This window comes from Orycteropus afer, unplaced genomic scaffold, assembly GCF_000298275.1.
Source record: "Orycteropus afer afer isolate SDZICR_OR568_19922 unplaced genomic scaffold, OryAfe1.0 scaffold00006, whole genome shotgun sequence".
In the NCBI taxonomy this organism is placed as follows: Eukaryota; Metazoa; Chordata; class Mammalia; order Tubulidentata; family Orycteropodidae; genus Orycteropus; species Orycteropus afer.
Window position 1 is genome coordinate 10,650,465 of NW_006921593.1, and position 20,138 is coordinate 10,670,602.

The window sequence follows — 20,138 nt, forward strand, 5'->3', positions numbered from 1 at the left end:
TTTGTTTGGCTGGAAACCACAGTTGTGGGTTCAATTCCAGACCTGAAGGGCAGCTAGGGGCCATAGTCCCAGTGGTTCCACCAGGCTCCATTGGACCAGCAAACCTGGTCCCCTGTTCAATATTCTTCACCAACACCATCATTCAACGGCACATAGCAGATGCTCATTAAACATTAGAAAGGAAGGATGAAGGCAGGGAGCGGGGAAGGAAGGACAAAAAGGTGGAGGGAGGGAAGGAGGAAAAACAAGAGGAAGGAGAGAAGGAAAGAAGGAGTAAGGAAAACAGAAGTGAAGAGGGGGTAGTGATAGAGGGAGGTGTGCAAACAGAACCTTAGGTCTCTCAGGGTCCCTTCTCACCCCGTTTCTGCCACCTTCTGCTTGGCAATAACAGCCCAACCCAGCACAGAAGTGAAGCTACGAAATCAACACAGGAACGATTACCATGTTCTTACCCCAAGAACGCTCATATGTTTTTTGTAAACCACCTAACTCCCTCGTGGATTAGTTTCCTGTGGGTGCTGTGCACTTTATATGCACATGTGAGTTCTTTCTCTGGGATCATTATAAGCAAAAATCCAGGAATTCATTTCTGAGCACCTTTCAGTGAGGCTTCAATCCTGCCACTGACCCAGATTCCCAGGGTGGCCCAGCCCCAGAGGCCGGCCAGGCCTGGGTAGCCGAGTCTCGCTGCCATTGGGCCTGACCGGGGCGAGGGAAGAAGGAGCCTCTGCTGAGACCACAGCAAATGCCAAGCACCACAAATTAGTCTGTGACTCTTACAGGAGTCATAAATATTACATCACACTTTTCCTCTGCTCCACAGGCCAGGGGAGCAGGTGCTGTGTGCACTCTGACACAGTAATTAGGGGACTCCCGCCTCCTCTGTAAAAACATTGCCCTCATGGTTGCCAGCCCAGCCCGTCATCAGGAGCAGGGGAGGACAGGTGAGAACATTCCAGTGTCTGAGAGAGTCTGGAGATGACTTGAGCGTTGTCTAACTGATATCTGAGGTCAACACAATGGCTTTCCCAAATCCAAATTAAAGACATATTTTAGGAACTTTAATCTAAACAGTACCAGTGAATGTGCCACTTTGGGGACAGATTATTTATTTGTTTGGGGCTGAGAGGAGATCGGTACAAGCAGATTGAGGTCCTAGGAATAGCTGCAAATAAATTAAAGCCACAGTCTGCAGCTCATGTTGAATGTGGTTTGTCACTGGCCCGGCGCTCTCACAACCCAATTTGCAACCCTCATGCCTCCCCGAACGTGAACCAGGTGGGAAGGTGGTGCCAAGTGAGATGCTTCAAGGTGTGTTTGTGTGAGGCTTGGCTTATCCACATGTTCTTGAAAACATCTGGCTCTGAGAAGGTTCTAGAAAAGAAAGTTCTAGAAAGAATCGTGAATCTGCTTTCTTCTTCGGAACTGGGAGGAGTTTGAGTTGTTGACCCACATTGTTGACAGAATTTTCTTTGGGTTTCGGAAAGTACTACCAATTTCAGTGGGGTTGACTGGGGTATGCCCAGGAAGTGTTCAGATCACAAACCCCTTAGGGGAAGGTCTCAGTGATCAGGGAGTATGACACACACACACACACAAAACCTAAACCCACTGCCATCGAATCAACTCCGACTCATAGCGACCCCTACTTGGTATCCAAGGCAGTAAATCTTTACAGAATTAGATTGCCTTTGTCTTCCCCAGGAGCGATCGGTGGCTTTGAACCACCAACCTTCTGGTTAGCAGTCAAATGTCTTAGGCACTGCACCACCAGAGCTCCTTGAGGAATGTGCAGAAGGGTCTTATTTCTTTGATAAGAAGTATCCTGTGGGGGGGGCAGTAGTGGTTCAGTAGTAGAATTCTCCCCTCCTGTGAGGGAGACCGGGAGCTCTGGTAGCATAGTGCCTAAGGCACTTGACTGCTAACCAGAAGGCTGGCGGTTCAAACCCACCAGCCACTCCTCGGAAGGAAGATGGGGCAATCCTACTTCCGTAGTGATACTGCCTCAGAAACCCAAGGAGGGGTCGCTATGAGTCGGGTCCGACTCGACAGCACATAACAACAACAACAACAACATAAGGGAGACCCAGGTTCAATGCTGGGCTTCTGTAGTCTGTCAGAGGACGCCTTTGTGTTGCTTTGATGCGGAACAGGTTTGGGCAACTAAGATCACTAGGAAGAAAGACCGGGTGATCTCTTTCTAAAAATTAACCAATGAAAGCGCTACGACTCGCAATGGTCTGATCCACAACCTGTGACGGTGCAGACCTGGGCAGCGTGTATTCCACCGTGTGTGGAGTTGCCGTGGATTAGGAGCCAACAAGAAGCTGTTATTGAAAAAAAGAGGGGAACATGATGAAGACATGAAGGGCCATGAGTGATGGGTGGCCACCCTGCATTGGGAGGCGACATCTGAATGGACATGCAGAGTGAGAAGGGGACAGCCGTGTGATGATGGGGACGGCATCCCTGGTGGAGACAATAGCAGGTGCCAAGATGCCAAGGCAGGAATGCCTCCGGAGGTTAATGACAGGATCAAATCAATGAGGCACACTGGATTCTGGCTTGGGCCCTGGGGAGGGACAGGGGTGTCCAGGACGAGGAAAGGGCCGAGGGACAATTACTACTGAGCCGGCTCAGCCCAGAGGCCCGAGAAACAGGCTGAGTATGTCAGGCAGCAGCACTGTGGTTTCCTCCGAAGCCCAGCCCACATGGTGGAGCTGATTTCCCCAGACAGCCCGCTGCCTGGGATCCGTTTGAATTTACCATTAGGAGATACTAATGCTCCTAATTTCATTTTCTGTTTGTGTCTCTCTGCGAGTGACTAACTCCGAAAGAAGGAAAACACGCTGGAGGGGAAGCGCGTCAGATTTTAGATCAGAATCAGGAGCTGCGTACACATACTTGGCAGTTTCCAAGGACGGCCCGGCAGTGTGCATAAGGGCGCTCAATGAATGCTCACTATGTGTGCACGCCCTCGCCAGACAGGGTGTCTCGGCCAGTCACTCCTAGGCCAGAGCACTGGGGAAGAGTCAGGGCAGCCTCCGGCAGCTTGCAGGACATAAAGGTCCAGTCCTATCCCTTCAGATGGGACACTCAGAGCACAAAGCACGGGGAGACTGGCCAAGTGTCGAGTCAACAGCATCTAGATGCTTCCAGGAGTGGCTCTCGATATCCCACCTACCTGACTGTGAATTCTGGAGCACTTACTATGTCCAGACACTGCACCAGACGACAGGCTGGGACACAAGGACTGGGCCTGCTACCTCCGCAGGACCCAGAGACAGGTCCAAGATGCTGCCCCAGGCCAGGGGCTGGCTAAGCTCTCCATGGAGACAAGCCCCAGTCTAGAACAACCTGGAGTGGCCCAGTGGTCAGTTCCATCCTCTCTCTCTCTCTCTCTCTCTCTCTCTTGTCCCTGGAGCAGGTAGTCGTGGGCCGGACCCTTCCATCATCAGAAGCTCTGCCTGCCAGCTCTTCTTACTCCTGGCTCTCCTTCCCCGGCACTCCAGGAGCCAGGGAACCCCTGCCCTAGTCCACAGCTCCCCAGTGAACCCTGTGCAGCTGTTTCCAGCCCTGAGCACCTCCCACTGAACTCGGGGCAGAAGCCAGGTACTTCCCTTGCAGCGCCAGCAGCTGCTGGGTGTCTTTTCATCTTCCTTCCATTTGTTCTCCCAAAAAATGCATCAGAGCAGTGGGCGTGGGGAGAAGGACGTGCCAGGCGTGGTGTGTATGATCCCAGTTCTGTGAAGCTCCCGCCCTCTTTTCCCCTCTGGTCCCCCACGGGCCAGGTGGGCTCCTAGCTGTGTTCTGCAGAGCCTGCCGGTGACCACGCCTCCTGTTCTGCTGACCATTTGCCGGCAACTCCGACTCACAGCGACCCCACATGTGTCAGAGTCGAATTCTGCTCCGTGAGATTTCCTGAGGCAGATCGACAGGCCTTTCTTCTGTGGTCCCTCTGGATGGACTTGAACCTCCAACCTTTTGGTTGGCAGCCGAGTGTGTTAATGGCGCCACCCAGGCACTCCAAGACCTGCTGCTGTGGAGTCAACTCCAGCTCATTGCACCTCCACGTTCGTCAGAGCAAAACTGTGCACTGGAGAGTTTTCAGGGGCCGACTTTTCAGAAGTGGGTTGCCTTTCTTCCAAGGCACCTCTGAGTGGAATCCAACCTTCTGGTTAGCAGCCAAGCAGGTTATCTGTTTGCACCAGGCAGGGACTCCCCTTTTCTGTTTACACTCCCAGGTTTGCTCCCCAGACAGGCTCCCACAAAAACAGGTCAGCAGTTTCCACCTTCCTCAGCCTCAGGCCTCTTCAAGCAAAACTCAAAGCAGCCTCTGCAGGGATTTTAGGAATAAATTTTGTTGTAATTTGGGATAGTTCAGTGATTTTCCAGAAATACATGAACTGGCCGGCTGCCTGCCTTTTTATGCAGATGCTGTTTCCTCGTTATAATAATGATGATGATTAAAACAAAATAAACCCACTGCCATGGAGTCGATTCTGACTCACAGCGCCCCTGGAGGATGGCATGGATCATAACAGCAGGAATCATGTCACTGCTCCATTGCACAGGTGACGACACTGAGGCCCAGAGCTGTCAACTCACTGGTTCAAAGTCACATGGCCCTGGAAGTGGCCGGAGCAGGTTTCCAAACTCAGGACTGCCCAATCCAAAGCCTGTTCTTCAGCCACGACCAGTGGAAGCAGATGCCCATCAGGACTGGGCAGTTGAGCATCAGAATGGACGGCTGATGCAGGCACCCCCTAGTCTCAGTGACCAAGGAACGTGGCAGCAGGTTCAGGGAATGACCTCCGTCTTGTCCCTGGGCTCTAAGCCAGGCTTTTTGTTCTGGCAACAGAGAGACTCAGTATGCAACGCTGCAGAGACCCAGCCCAGGCTCTAAAACCTTCCCTGCAGGGCAAGCTCTGGCTCAGGTGGACGGCAACCCTCCCACACCTCCCGTTTGCCTGGGCACCTCCTGGGCACCAGTGATCAGGGAGTGTGCTCTCCCGCCCCAAAACCTAAACCCACTGCCATCGAGTCAACTCCGACTCATAATGACCCCTACTTGGTTTCCAAGGCAGTACATCTTTACAGAATTAGATTGCCTCATCATCTTCCCCATTCAAATACTGCCTGCATATGGTGAGGGAACAAAGGGGCCTGGACCTCTTCTGCTGTTTTTAATGACTTAATGTGCAACAAAAGGAGAACTTTTCTCCCGGGAGGTTCCAACAGATGCTGCTCTACTGGCCCAGGCTGGGCTGTCAATTCCAACTGCCGATCCCAAATAACACTGATGTATGAGTGCGGCTCCCACGGCTTGAACTGTGTGCCCCTCAAAAGGGATGCAGAAGTCCGTCACACCTGTGAAGTCCATCACCTGTGAAGGTGACTTTGTTCAGAAATAGGGTCTCTGAAGATGTTATCAGTCAGGTTAACACGTGGTTAGAGTCCTGGGTGGTGCAAATGGTTAAAGTTCTTGGCTGCTAACCGGAAGGGTGGTGGTTCGCGACCACCCAGAGATATGTGAGAAGGAAGGCCTGCCTGTCTAGCTAGCTACTTTCCTACCTGCTTGCCTAGCTACTTATCTATCTACCAACTCTGTGTGTCTGTCTGTGTCTGTCTACCTACCGCTTATCTACTTCCAAAAAACCAGTCTCTGAAAACTCTGTAGAGCACATCCCTACTCTGACAACATCCAAGGTCACCATGAGTCGGAATCTGTAGCAACTGGTTTTACCATGAGGTCACACTGGTTCGGTCTCGGTCCTAGTCCAATATAAGTGATGTTCTTATAACAGAGAAGAGCCACAGAGGGAATGAGGGAAGGTGGCCGTGTGACAACTGAGTTTGCTGCGCACAGAAGCCAAGGGACCCCTGGGGCTACCCGAAGTGGAGAAAGACCGGGAAAGTTCTTCGCCTTGAGCCGGCGGAGAGAAAGCATAGCCCTGCAGAAACTCTGAACCCCGGGCCTCCAGAACTGCGAGACAGGACGCTTCTGTTCTTAGAAGGAGCCATGTTTGGTGAAGAAGGACCCAATACGTGGTCCGTCCTTATAGCAGCCCTGGTCACAGCAGTGCTGTAAGGAGGAGACATGCCAGTGATCATAACAATGACTTAAGACCAGGCATCATGAGTTGGAGCTGACTGGATGGTATCTGCCGACCTACCAATCTGCCTACCTACTATGTGCTCAGAGCTCTTCTGGGTGTCATTCTAAGTTCTGGGGAACAGCAAGAAACAAGGGCAGCACAGTCCCTGCTGCCATGGTGGTGACAATCTAGTGGGGGAGACAGACAATAAGGAAGACCTACAAAAATGTCACATAATGGTAAGAGCTGGGGTGGGGGGAGGAAACCGAATTCTGATAGAAAGTGCCATGGAAGGGACGATTTTGGACAGTGGAATGAGGGGGGACGGTGACCCGTGGATGCTGGGATGCTGCCTTGATGAGGGTCTGGCTCTCACTCTCAGCCTGCCCTGAGGAGCGCTATTGCAGCCTTTCCCAAGCAGCACCCTCCAGCCCGAGCAGGGAGGCAGGAAGGCCTAGGAGAAGGGGTGTGGGGAGCCCCTTGGAGCTGCTTTAATTGAAAGATCGCCTTGGCCATGGTTCTCTGTAGGCAGCAGATGCTTTGAATTAAACATGAGCAGTAATTTATTTATCAAGTCTTTGAAAAGTCTCTCTCTGACAGGGGTTCCATGCACTTCTCCATTAACCCTTCCCAGCCTCCGACCAGGCACTGCTGACAGTGTCACATACCAAGTCTGCCTGTAGCAGGGCTGTGCTGGGGGCAGGAGGGGGACAGTGGACCCCCCTGGGGAGGAGCAACAATGAGAATGAAGAGGGCATGGGGCCTATCCACAACCTTCTGTTTGTCCACCATGGCCCCAGACCCCTGCAGACAGCTGGGAGGCGACTTGTAGCTCACGGACAGCTTCTGACCACAGAGGCAGCTTCCCTGACAAGTGCTTGCACATCTTGGTTCCTCGAGGGCACTGCTCTAGCTTGCTCAGTGGTGGGTGGGGCAGCCCAGCTATTCAGGAGTCTCTGTCCCCTCAGGCTCAGCCTCAACCCCTAGAGAAAGGGAGTTGGAGGACTTTATGGACTGAATCGAACCCCCAAGATGTGTGTTGAAATCCTAACCCAGGTACCTGTAAATAGGGCCCTATTTGAAAAGAGGGCTTTTCTTTTGTTAGGTTAATGAGGTCACGCTGGAGTAGGGTGCCAAACCAAAAACCAAACCCACTGCCGTTGCAGTGCCAGGCTGACAGACAGTGGGGGTGCATGCCTGTGGCTCCAGGAAAAAGGAGCATGAGTGCTGCAGGGTGGTCCCACTGAGGCAGCCCCTCCTGGGGCAGGGGTGGGGGATGAGGTGGTGGGAGACATAGCATGATGCATTTCCGGAGCTCCATGGGGCCCTGCCACTTCCTGTTACCCACCTCATGCCTACACCCACTCCTAGACAGTTCCCACGTGGCACAGCATCAATTGGGGAGGGCCAGACGGCCCCAAGAAACACCAAGACACGGCTGAAGACAATTCGATTAACTTGGCTAATGAACTCTGAATTCACTCAATTTTTTTCCATGACAACTGTATTTTCTCCCTAAATTTGTTATTGATTTCTCATATGTGGGGACGTAGGTGTAGCAGGAAAGTGTGTTCTGCACAAAACAGGCAAGAGGCCAAGTTCTTGGGGCGGAGGGGCTGGGGTGGTGGTGCGGGGAGTGACTCGGAGTTTATCTTTAGCCAAACGGTGATCATGTGACCTCTTTATAGGACCGTTCTGGGATGTGGATATCAATCCCAGGTAGAGGAAGAAGTTGGGGACAAGTTGAAGGTTGCTAGATTTAGCAAATGAAAATACAAGATGCCTAATTAAATCCGAATTCAGAAAAATTACAAATATTTAGTAGCATAAGTATATCCTGTGTAATATTTGGAATAAGCTTATACTGAAAAATCATTTGTTGTTTGTCTGAAATTCAGGTTACTGGGAGTCCTGTATCTTATTTGACATCTCTGAACAGGGGGACAGAGCCTTGGTGGCATATTGGTTAAGACCCTCAACCTCACTGCCTATCCATTAATATAAAGGTCAGCAGTTCGAATCCACCAATTGTTCTGCAGGAGAATGGTGTGTGGTAAAGATTGCAGCCTTGGGAACCCTGTGGAGCAGTTCTACTCTGTCCTTTAGGGGCGCTGTGAGTCAGAATCGACTCCAGGGAGCGGGTTTGCTTTGGGCTTTGCTTCCATAGAAATTGACAGCCTTGGAAACTCTCTGGGGAAGTTCCACTCTGTCCTCTAGAGGCGCTGTGAGTCGAAATCGACTCCACATCAACCAAAACAAGGCAGGAGAGGTTTGTGTCCCCAGGAGCAGAAAGCTGGGCCACTATGCAGAGCTGGCTCACACTGAGACTCTCAGAGGTAGCAAGATCCACAATGCACTTCTTAGCTGCCATTCCTTCCTTCTATCCACCGAATCCTTTGATACAGGGACCAGGCTCTTCCTCCCACAATCAAATCCCTACCTGGGGTCCTGCCTCTCCCTATTCCTGAAACAGGAGTCCCTGAGTGGTGCACAGTTAAGCACTTGACTACTTGCCTAAAGGTCGGCAGTTCAAACCTACACAGAGGTGCCTAGGAAGACAGGCCTGGAGATCTGTCTCAGAAAGGTCACAGTCCTGCAAACCCTATGGAGCAGTCCTGTCCTGCACACAGGGGTTTGCTTTGAGTTGGAATCAATTCGTCAACAACTAACAACAGCAACATCCCTGAAATATGTCCCACACTCATTTTCCAAGGCTCTGAAATCCTCACTTTCCTTCTGTCAGCAGGGGCTCCTGCTCAGCTCTCCCGTCTCCTGACCTCTCCACATGGGAGTGTTCAGGGCTCTCTGCTCTGTCTTCACCTCCTCTCCATCCACACCTGCTCCCTGGAAGGTCCTGTGGTTTAAACTCAACCTCTCTGCCTGTGCCTCTCACGTTCCTATCCCCAGACCCAACCTCTCGCTCAAACTCATTCGTGAGCCTGTATATACAACACCTCCATCTGGTGTCCACACCTGCCTCCAGACCCACTGTCCAAACCCGACCACTGATCTACCCTCAACCCACTCTCAGTGAATGGCATCACCCTCCCCCAGGCCTTCAGCCCCAAACCTGAGTCATCCTCACACCTCTCCTCCTCGAGCACCCACAGCCCATCTGCCGGGAAACCCTGTCTGTTCTCCTTTCTGAATAAATCCAGAATCCAACCCCTTCTCACCACCTCCACTGCACAACCCTGGGCTCAGCAACCATCATCTCCCTCCGGATTACTAGAATAATCTCCTCTCAGTCCCCTGTGCCTTCTCCTCAGCCCCCTTCTGTGTCCATGTAGCCAGGACAAGCCTGTGAAAACACAGTCAGATAATTTCATTCTCGAAGTCTCCATCATCAGTGGCTTTCCATGATAGTTGAATAAAATCTAAAGTCCTTACCATTGGCATTGAGGTGATGGTCATTATGATGATGGTGATGATGATGATAGTGGTGGCGATGGCAGTGATGGTGACAATAGTGGTGATCATGATAGGGATGGTGGTGGTGATGATGATGGTGATGTGATAATGACAGTGATGATGATGGCAGTGATGCTGGTGATGATGGTGGTGATGGTGGTGGTGATCATGACAGGGATGATGATGATGGTGATAATGACAGTGATGATGATGGTGGTGATGGTGGTGGTGATCATGACAGGGATGATGATGGTGGTGATGATGGTGGTGATGGTGGTGGTGATCATGACAGGGATGATGGTGATGATGATGGTGGTGATAATGACAGCGATGGTGATGGCAGTGATGCTGGTGATGATGATGGTGGTAATCATGATAGGGATGACGAGGTGGTGATGATGATGATGGTGGTGATGATGGTGGTGATGAGGCTGATGGTGGTGGTGGTGATGTGAGGATGATGACAGTGATAATGATGATGATTATGGTGAGATGGTGGGGATGATGAGAACTTCAGCTGATGTTTTGGGGGCACCTACGACGTACCAACAAGGAGCCCTCGCCATACAGTGGATAAACACTTGGCTGCTAATTGAAAGATCAGCAGTTGGAACATACCAGCAGTTCTGTGGGAGAAAGATTTGCTTTCATAAAGATCACAGCCTCAGAAACTTTATGGGGCAGTTCTACTCAATCTTGTAGGGTTGCTATGAGTCACAACTGATTTGACAGCAGTGGGTTTGGTTGTTTTGTTTTGTTTTTATTTACTATGTGTCAGGCACTATTTACATGCTGAGGATGCAGCAGAAAACTAAACCAACAGAAACCCCCGCCCTCGTGGAGTTTATACAATAAACTAAGACAAGTAAAATCTATAGAATGTCAGATGGGAATAAATGCTCAGGAAAAACATTAAGTAAGGAGGGGCATATGGATTTCTGGCAGGGGCTGGGGCAGTAACAGTTTTAAATCAGGAGTGCTGAGCATCGTAAGTGTGTGGGGGAAGCCTGGTGGGTGGGTAAGGATTGCCATCTTCAGTTAGGTGAGTCAAAGAAGATGGCATTGCCTTGGAGGTGGTGAGGGAGTGAGCCAAGCAGATATCTGGAAGACAGTTATAGGCAGAGACCAGCAAGTACATAGTCCTGGGGTGAGGGCCTTAAGTGTTTGCAGAACAGCCAAAAGACCAGGGGCAGGAACAGAGAGATAGATGATGGACAGACAGAGACAGGGATGGAGAGATGTAGATGGAAAACAAAGAGGATCCCCATTGGCCACAGCAGAGGTTGACATCTTGGAACTGTTTTCCAGGACCTCCCCCAGGGCCCAGCACACAAACAGCAGGTGCTTAATCATTGCACAGCTGGCAGCAATTGTACCCATATTGGCAGGAAAGTAGGCTGAAAAGCCCCTTAATTCTTCCTGCTGAATCACATTACTTCCTCATGTTTGTAACTGATCCACATCATCCACCAAGAAAAGCCTAGAAACTCAGCAGGGCTTAAGGAGAAGATGTGGGGATTCCCATGTTAATGAAGGATACACAATGAGGCTGGTGTCTGTCTTGTTTTTGCCTTTGCGTCTCAATGAGTTGGAGTTTAGTACTTGGTACCCGTGTCGTTCCTCTGGGGTGGTTCTGGATCTAGAAGGATCTGGATCCATGGAGATGGACATGGGGAGGACTCTCTTGTAAAGAAAAAGCAACATAATCTGGTTCTGAAATTGTGCTGGAAAAGCTGGTCTGGTCCCTGGTCCCTAGGCTCATGGGAAGCTGGGGCCTTTGGGGCAACACTGGCCCCAGGGCCATGCCCATGTCTTAAAACATAATCACCACCAGGCCTGGCTGATGCTCCATGCCTAGAACATGTCAGCCACATTGGCCTAAGAATCCTTCTCTGCTCTTTCATTCAATTTTTTAGATGCGTCTGTGGAGACCTACTGTGTGCTGGCTCTGGGCTGAGCTCAAGGGATGCAAATGAATAAGAGGCCAGTGTCTGCTCCTCACGGGCTCTTGGCCCTGCAGGAGACAGAAAATAAACAGGTGCTCACTAAATACAAGAGGTGATGATAGAAAGCGAGTGTGCATTGGAGAAGGTGAAGCAGGGTGGGGACAGGGAAGGAGGGCTTAGGGGCACCTGAGCTGATTGTCTAGGAAGGCCTCTCTGTCACAGCATCATCTCAGCAGGTTCCTGAGTGGTGGGAGTCTCCTCCCCAGGCTCTTGGCATCGTCCAAGCACCGCTGGACGATTATGGAATTCATTCATGGGTCCCAAGGAGGGTGAAGGGAGCAGCTGGAGCACAGGCAGGGAATGAGGTGCTTAGGCAGCCATGGGTGAAGCTTGGCACACACTCTAAAAGGAAACCCATGGAAGCAAGCACAGCTGGCTGCTGTGACCTTGTAAGTCACGTGGACCGTGTCCACACGGGGTGCACCCGTCAAGCCCAGCCCAGAGCAGCAGAGGGGCAGCTTTAGCGAGAATCCCCAAGGACCCTCCACCAAGCCTGCCTTCTTGCAGGGATTTCACTGCCTTCAGGGATAGGCGAGTGGAGGGCACCTCTGCCTTCTAGCCTTTGCTGCCCCAGGCTTCCCTGGTTCTGACCTCACAGGTGCTGTGCTCCTGTGAGTCGAGTCTTTTCTTCTTCTTTTTTTTTTTAGGTAAAATTCTGGCTGTCTTACAATAAGAACACATACATTTTTGTCGCTTTACAAATGGTTTGGTGAACACAAAGGAGAAAGTGGGCTGATGAGAAAGCAGAATAGGAAAGTCTGGCACAGGAAACAAGCATGCACCGACATAATTCAGTCACAGCAAAGATAGAAAAGGGGTGGTCCAAGTGTTGGTGATATTTACCTATGTAAGTTCAAGTGTAGAAAAACAGTACAGCTCCTCTGAGTTTTGTCTCTTTGCAGGACACCCTGTGCTTCCCTCTCTCAGCCTGCCACTGCAGGTCTGGTCTCCAGGTCTTTTTGCCTGACCCCAGAGGGGTGCCTCGATTATAGCCTGGAGTCCCAGATTTGGGTCTCATTTCTTTCCTGCATTCCCTTCCCCCACTCTAAGTCACCCTGCATACTAACTGCATCAATTCCCATATACTTAGTGGCCACTTCGTGCCAAGCACAGGGTGAGCCCCCAGGATGGCTCCCAGTGATCCCCACCTCCTGGTGCACAAAGCCTTGAGCAGATCCTGCCCCTACACGGGACCAGCGTGAGTCTGTGTGACCAGCAGAGCACAGCAGAAGTGGTGGTATGTCACATCTGAGATCAGGTCACCAAAGGTACTGCAGCTTTATTACTCACAATAGCCAAGAGGAGGAAACAACTCAAGTGCCCATCAACAGATGGAGGGATGAACACAATGTGGTCCATCCATACAGTGGAATATCACTCACCATGAAGAGTAATGAAGTTCTGAGGCATGTGCCAACAGGGATGAGCCTTGAAAATGTGTTGAGTGAAGTAAATGAGACTAAACGGACAAATATTATATGATCCCACGTAGATGTGAAATATCTGGAACAGCTAGATGCATAGATAAGAGGTGACTGGGAGCTAGAGGAAGGGGAAGATGGGGAGTTATTGCACAAGGGTGACAGTTTCTGTTCAGAGTAATAAAAACGTTTGGATATGGATATTGGTAATCATTTATGTAACATGGTGGATGGGATGAATGCCACTGAATTGTACACTTGAAAAAGGTTAAAATGGCAATTCTTGTGTTAAATATATTTAATCACAATTACATAAAAAAGGCTTTCCAGCCTCCAGGTTGGTCACTCATGCTCTCGTACTCACTCTGGGAAGCCAGCTGCCATGTCTTATACTCAAACCTGCTGATTCCAACTCATGGCGACCCTCCAGGACAGCATAACTACCTTGTAAGACTTCCAAGGCTGTGAATCTTTGTGGAAGCAGACTGCCTCACCTTTCTCCCACAGAGTGGCTGGTAGATTTGAACCGCGGACCTTTTGGTTAGCAGCCCAATACTTTAGCCACTTCACCAACAGAGCTCCTTTAGAGCAGTTCCATGGTGAGGTTCAAATGAAGAGGAACTGAGGTCTCCTGCCAACAGCCATGTGAAGAAGCCATCTTGGAAGTGAGTCCTCCAGCCTTGTTCAAATTCCAGAGACTGCAGCCTCAGCCCATAGCTTGACTACAACCTTGTGAAAGACTCTAAGCTAGGACCATCCAACTATGCTGCTCTCAGATTCTGGACCTCCAGACACTGTAGTGCAATAAATGTGTTGTGTCTTCCACAGCAACGTTCTAGAATAATTTGTTACACAGCTATAGTGAGCTAATACACTCACCTGGGGTTCGGTGGTAGACTTCTTGCCTTCTGTAAGGGAGACATGGGTTTGATTTCCAGCCAATGTACCACCTCATGCATAGCCACTACCTGTCTGTCAGGTGGAGGCCTGTATGTTGCTGTAATGTTGAATAGCTTTCAGGGGAACTTCTAGACCAGGAAGAACTAGGAAGAAAGACCTGGTCATACACTTCAGAAAGACAGTCTGATTACGGGGATGACACAGAATCAGGGGGAGCTCTGGTGGCGTAGTGCCTAAGGCAGTGGACTGCTAACCAGAAGGCTGGTGGCTCAAACCCACCAGCCACTCTTCAGAAGGAAGATTGGGCAATCTACTTCCATAGTGATACTGCTTCAGAAACCCAAGGAGGGGTCGCTATGAGTTGGACCGATGGCAGTGAGGTGTTTTTTTTTTTTTTTTTTACAGAATCAGGAGCTTCTGTTCTATTGTGCATGGGGTCACCATGAGTCGGGGGTTGACTTGATGACAGCTAACAACAACAACAGCCAACACTCATCTTTGTTCTTTCAAATCTTAGAACAAGTCTATGCTATGGAGTTATTATTCTCTCCTTGTACGGACAGGAAACTCAAGTTCAGAGACATGAAGTCTCAGCACCAAGGCACACAGACAGGAAGTGGTGTAGAGAAAAGCAGACTTGGGAATTCATGTCTGTTACAACCAGGTGCCTCATCTGATCCCCACGAACAACACTTTCTACTCAGAAAGTGTTTCCTCAGGCCTCAGCTTCTTTACTCCTCAAAACAAGCCCATTAACCCCTTACTTTCCCAACTCATTGCATTCTGACTCATAGTGACCCTATAGGACAGAGTAAAACTGCCCCATTGCTTTTCTAAGGTTGTAATCTTTATGGAGACAGAGTGCCACATCTTTCTCCCACAGAGGGGCTGGTAGGTGCAAACTGCCCACCTTTTGGTTAGCAGATGGGTGCTTAACCACTACACCACCAGGGCTCCTTATCCTTATTTTAAGATAAGCAAACTAAGACCAAGACTTAGTCTGGGTCACAGAGCTAGTGTGAGGGGTGACCCATCAGACCTCAGTCCCCCGGGGTCACTGGAACCTGGGACCCTGTGCCCAGGAAAGACATGTCTTCAGAGCAAGGATGAGCCCCACAGTGTTTCCCAGCGTTGGGATGCCATGTGGCCTCAGGCTCTTCTGTTCCCCCCACCCCCGAGATCAGGGGAGCGGGTGGAACCCTGGAACTGTTCCTCTGCTGTCGCAGGCCTCCAGCTAGCAGAGGGCTTGCAGCCGGGAGTGATGGGGAGCTTGTCACCTGCAGGACTGGGGTTTCACAATGTAGCTGTTTACTCTGGGTCTTGAATTGTAAAGAGGTTTAAAGCCCAGCTTGGACCCTCAGCTCCTGGGATTCCTGTAACTATGGCAGCAGCTCATTGAGCAATAGCAAATATTTGTAGAAGGAGAGAGAGGGAGCCAGGTAGTGATGGGAAGAGAGCTAGGGGCATGGGAACAGTGCTTTGTCTAAGTGCCTCCCTGTCTCTCCTTGGGCTTCCAGAGGGCACCCAGATGCCTCCATAACAACTCCTCTTCCTGGATTTGTGCCTGAAGGGCCCTGGCCCCATCCCTTGGGTCTCTGCATGAAACATACCCTCAGGAAACAATATCCGTGGTCAGACCCTGGGCTGGCCATCTCTGCCCTAACTGGCTGTGTGAACTTGGACAAGTCCCTCCTTTTTCTCGAGCCTTGGTTTCCTCATCTGTGAAAGGGGGATAACACAACTGCAGGCCAATGCAGGGATGATATGCGGTTTAAATGACTCCTAGCCTCTGGAGCAGCCACAGGAGGCATTGTTCTTTGAAAAATAAAACTCTCCCCGGCTTGGTTCCAGAACAAAGCAATGTCAAAACTTCAGTCCACACTTCAGATAACCCAGTAAGAATCCAGCTACCCAGCCACACAGTCCTGTGGCCCACGGACCACCAGGCAGCTGAGGGCCTGCCACCAGCACCTCCAGGACCAGCTGGTGTTGGCTGTGCACGTGTGAATGTGGTCACGTGTGAACTGGGGTCACATGTGAACCGTGGTCATGGTGCATGTCTCTGCAACACGCTCAGAGCTGAACCACAATCTGGGTCAGGCCTGCATATGCCAGACATAGGACAACAGTTGTCAGGGGTGTGTCGGCAGAGAGGACAGGAAGCAGAGCCCTGCAGCCTTGAGCTCTGGGAAGCAGGCTTAGCTTCCCTGCAGACGCCTAAGGACGTCAGTCTGGGCACTCCCCGAGGGAACAACCCCATCAGGCTGGGTTTCCAGGTTAACCAGCACGCCTACACACTGTGACTTGTGTAAATACCATATTTATGCAAATAATGCACACATTCTAGTTTTTTCAAACCATGCAACTCCCTCAGGCTGTTAATTTCCTACATGCACTCTGCACTTTACATGTGTATGTGCATTATTTATGTGGGTACATTACATGCCAAAAATACGGTAGGCCAGATGCTGCATTCATTTTTAAATTACATCCCAGGGAGTAAAAAGATCACATCCCATTATTAGGAGAATTCGGTGTGCAGACCACGCATGCAGGGTATGCCCCGCAGGGGGTCTGGGGCGAGCCCGGACACTCTTAGCTGTTTGGTGTCTCAGTTTCCCCATGTAAACGGGGGATCCTGCTGCCCCCGCCCTCTTGTGAGTGAGTCTGAAAATTCTCCAGAAAGGCCCTGACAGCCATCTCCTAGAGGCTTCTTTCTCTGCTGGAAGCCCAAATGTGTTTATTTATTCCATTTTCTTTGCTCTTGGACAAGAAAACCCTACAACAGAACAGGAGGTGGGGCTGTGAGGAGAGGTCCTCAAGCAGCAGCTCCTCTCAGAGGCCCCTGGGGAACAGCCCAGGCCCAGGAGACAGGACGGAGCATAGTACCTGCTGCCAGGGCCAGAGTACCCATTAAGCAAGGTAAACACGGGTCTGCTTGTGCCTCCTTACTAACCTGTAGTGAAGTTTACTAGAGATTAGTAAATAAGCACAAGTAAGCCTCTGTTTACCTTGTTTCCTAGGTATTCCATCCCTGTCAGAGACTGTCAGTTTAAAAGAGGCTTTGATTCTGTAGGAAGGGGCTTTGGGGTCGGGACAGAGACACACGCCAGCCATACTTAGAAGCAGAGTCTTGACGTGGTGGAAAATGTGAGCTTTTTTGCTACAGATTAGTAAGTAAGCACAAGGAAGCTTGCCTATTGGGTAATCTGACACTTCCTGTCACCCACAGGGGTGAGGATGCTTGGAGTTCATCTCTCAAACTCAGGTGACAGAGACTTCTATAGAATCTGTGGCCAAGTGGCCTTAGATGTCTGGACCCTTTCATCTATGAAGCTGACTGAGAGGCCACCAGGCTGCAGCACCCTGCTCCACAGGCCCCACCTGGATTCCTCCACCCACCAAGAGGCCTGGTTTCTAATGAGCTCACGCGCTCCGCGGAGAAAACATGGTGTCCACAGCAACCGAGCTGGCCTCATCCCAGGGGGACAGCGGTCTGTGGAGAAGTCTGGGTGTGGTTGTCTTTCCAGAGGTTTCCCACCTCCCCAGACCACCTTAGAACAGGCAGGTGTCCCTCAATGTGTTGAAATCCTAACCCCTATACCTATACATGGGAGCTCTGGTAGCATAGTGGCTAAGACACTTGCCTGCTAACCAGACGGCTGGCGGTTCAAACCCGCCAGCCACTCCTCGGAAGGAAGGTTGGGCAATCCTACTTCCATAGTGATACTACCTCGGAAACCTAAGGAGGGGTCACTATGAGTCGGGGCCGACTCGACGGCACATAACAACAACAATAACAACATACCTGTACGTAAGACGCCCTGGTGGCCCAACGGGTAAAAACTTGGCTACTAACCCAAAGGTCAGTAGTTGGAAGCCACCAGCGGCTCTAAGAGAGGAACCTGCTCCCGTAAAGATTACAGCCTAGGAAACCTTACAGGGCAGTTCTACTCTGTCCCATGGGGTATCTGAGTCAGAATTGACTGGATGGCATCTAATAGCGTACCTGTGGATGTAATCCCATTTGGAAATATGGTTTTCTTTGCTATGTTAAAAAAAAAAAAAAACACAAACTCACTGCCGTCAAGTCGGACCAGACTCACAGTGATCCCTCCTTGGGTTTCTGAGGCAGTATCACTACGGAAGTAGATTGCCCAACCTTCCTTCCGAGGATGACTGGTGGGTTTGAACCGCCAGCCTTCCGGTTAGTGAGGCCATATCCATGCTGAGTGAGCCTTCAACCTACTGGTTTCTGAGATAGAAACAGAGGAGAGTAGACAGGGAGAAGCAGGGACAAACAAGGGAAAGACAGATGCCACATGGAGATCGCCGAAGAACCGAGGAACGTCAAGGCTACAGATGCTGAGACAAACATCTTCCCCAGGGCTGACAGAGAGAGAGCCTTCCCCGAGTTCTCTGAATTCAGACTCCTAGCCTCCCGAACGGCAAGAAAATAAATTTCTGTTCTTTAAAACCACCCCCTTGTGGTATTTCTGTGCCAGCAGCACTAGGAGATTATGTCAGGGCCCCATGGACATCAAAGAGCACCTTCTAGTCAGGCCCATCACCCTCCTGGGAGTGGACAGCTCAGTCATCTCCTTGTGTCTGGACAGATGGACAAAGGGTCAGACTTATCCAGAGCACATTCGATCAAGGACTGATTCCAAGACTGGCAGGTACTGAGGATGGACAGGGACGGGGCACCTGGAAGCTGGGCACCTGCCTCAGGGGGCTGCCAGCACTTCTCCTCCCTGCCTGACATTGTCCAGACCTTCCTTGCCATGCCAGACAGGCCCCAGCCCCCACCCAGCCTGCCTCGGCCTCACCCGGCTACAATTTGACCCACGCAGGCCAACACACGTCCTGACAAAGACGGACAATTGGGCTGGGGCTCTGAACTTAAGCTCATTCATCTATTTGGCAAATATTTACTGAGCGCTTGCCAAGTTCCAAGCACCACAGAGACAGAAGTAATCTAGAGGTTTGCTATGTCCACAAAAGTTGTATTTTAATAAAGGGAAACAAACAATCCTGAGTAAATAAGCGCAGTTTGAGAATGAAGGCGATGGGAGGTGCAGTGGTAGTTTAGTGGTAGAATTATTGCCTTCCTTGTGGTAGACCCGAGTTCAACTCTCAGCCCAGTGGAGGCTTGGATGTTGCTATGATGCTGAACAGGTTTCAGCGGAGCTTCTGGACCAAGATAGAGTAGGAAGAAAGGCCTGATGATTGACTTCTGAAAATCAGCCAATGACAGCCCTATGGATCACAATGGTCTGACATGCAGCCCATTGTGGGGATGATGTGGGACCAGGAAGCATTTTGTTCCACTGTGCATGGGGTTACTAAGTGGGGAGCTGATTTACAGGCACCTAACAACAGCATGAAGGCAATAGGGTGAAGTGAGACAGGAGGTGATGGAAGAAGGACAGGCAGTGGTGGAAAAGCACTGGAGGTGGAGGGAACAGCATGTATCAAGGCCCTGGGAGAAGAGGAAGCTTACCTTTCCAAAAATTGGAGGGCAGTGTGCCTGAAGCTTTGGAAGTCAGGGCAGAAACGGTGGTACAAGGCTGTCACAGAGGAAGGCAGATCTCATGAGATCTTGGACTTGATCCTAACACCAAGCAGGAATAGCCAGTGGTAAAGAGAAAATGCTAAAGCAGTCAGAGAAAAAAGCATGTTACATAGAGAGGAACAAAGAAAGAATTACAGCAGAATTCTTGCTGGAAACAAGGCAAGTGAGAAGACAATGGAGTAATGTCTTTAAAGTACTGGAAGAAACAAAGAAAAACAACCACCACCACGACTTGTCACTTTAGCGCTACCCAGCTAAAATATTTTAAAAAAACTGAAGGAGAAATAAATACTTTTCCAGATATACAAAAGCTGAATGCAGTTCATTCAATTATCAACACAGAGCTACAGCAAGAAGTCAACAGAGGAGATAGAAGGGAATCATACACACCGCTCGAGGCTCGAGCCAAAGGAAGCCATGTAAAGAGGAAATGGGGACGGAGAGTTACAGGACAGATGTAAAACAAGTACCAGGTCAGTAGGTTTAAACCTCACCATATCAGCAGCCATGAAAAATGTAAATGGTCTAATTACCTCCAAGTTAAAGGCAGAGTTTGTCAGATGGAACAAAGGAGCAACACCGAGCTATTTTGCCCACAATACACATACTTTAAATATTAAAAAAAATATTAAGTTAAAAGTAAAAAGATGGAAAAAGATTTGTTGTTGTTGTTGTTGTTGTTGTTAAGTGCCGTCGTTTCCGACTCATAGCGACCCCATGCACAGCA